Here is a 1,527-nt window from a genome sequence, read left to right on the forward strand (position 1 = left end):
TATTTTATATTATCTCATTTGTTCCCATTTGATCTTCTCTTCTCCCTCCCTATATTTCAACCTTTCCTTATCCGCTGGAACCTTCCCTCCTGCTTGCAAATATGCCCAGGTCTCCTTCATGCTTGAAGAACTTTGACCTGACCCTACAATCTCCTCAAACCATCACCTTCCAAATCTCCCCTCCCTCCTAAAGCTAAACTTTGCTGTCTTTATTTGCTTGCCCCCTACTCATTCCTTATCCCATTATATTCTGGCTTCTGTCCCTACTAATGGGCTAAAATTTATCTTCTCTTTGGAGTTTCTCTCACCATTATTCTCTTTATTGCTAAATCCAATGGTCTTTTCTCAGTTTTTATCCTGTTGGACAGAGTTTACTTAGCATCCATCCAGAAAGTAGTTAGAGATACAGGACTGGAGCTGGGGAGAAAGATGAAGGCTGGCTATGCAGAGTTGGGAGTCCACTGTATAGAGTTGCTAATTGAAAGATAAAATCAGTGAGAGAGAACACACAGAAACAAGAGAAGGCCTAGGATAAAGTCCTAGTACACACTCATTCATACAAAGCAGGACATGGATGATAATACTGAAATGTAGATTAAGAAGGAATAGTCAAAGGGCAACTAGGTGGCTAAATGGATTGCAAGCCAGGCTCAGAGACAGGAGGTTCTAGGTTCAAGTGTGGCCTCACAAACTTTCTAGCTGTGTGACCCCGGGCAAGTCACTTAACCTCCATTTTCTAGCCCTTATCACTCCTCTGCATTAGAACCAATATGTAGTACTGATTCGAAGACAGAAGGTATGGGTTTGGGGAGAAAGAGGAGAAGGAGGAGAAATGGTCAATGAGGTATGCAGAGAACCACAATAGAACAATGTCATGAAAACCAAGAAAGGAGAAAGTATTCAGGAAGGGAGTGGTCCACACTGTCCAACAGATATAAGATGATAGTTTGAGGGGATGGATACAGTCAGGTGAAAGTGCTAAATCTCATCTTTTCTCTCTGCTCAGCATTCCTTGCATCTATCCCCTTCTCTTCACATTGAGCTAAAGCTAGAAGAAACCACAGAGGACATCTAGAAAAACTCCTTCATTCTAAATATGAAAACATTGAGGTCTACATATCACTGGCAGAGTTTAAGCCAAGTCTTCTGGCCCCAGATCCTGTATACATTCCACTAGTTTGGGTCTTACCTTTTACCTACTATTCCAATAGTCCCCTGGAATTCATTCTTTTCCCCTCTTCAACTTTTCATCCTCCTGTCAAATAAACATTCTGAAAGCATGTCTGAAAATATAATTTCTCGGTCCAGGAAGGTTCTGCGGTTCCTTATTGCCCCTAGGATAAAATAGAACTCTTCTGTTTGACTTCTAAAGCCCTCTACCCCATCTTTGTTTTTCTTTCTTTCTTTCTTTCTTTCTTTCTTTCTTTCTTTCTTTCTTTCTTTCTTTCTTTCTTTCTTTCTTTCTTTCTTTCTTTCTTTCTTTCTTTCTTTCTTTCTTTCTTTCTTTCTTTCTTTCTTTCTTTCTTT

This window comes from Gracilinanus agilis, chromosome 2 (assembly GCF_016433145.1).
Source record: "Gracilinanus agilis isolate LMUSP501 chromosome 2, AgileGrace, whole genome shotgun sequence".
Taxonomy (NCBI): domain Eukaryota; kingdom Metazoa; phylum Chordata; class Mammalia; order Didelphimorphia; family Didelphidae; genus Gracilinanus; species Gracilinanus agilis.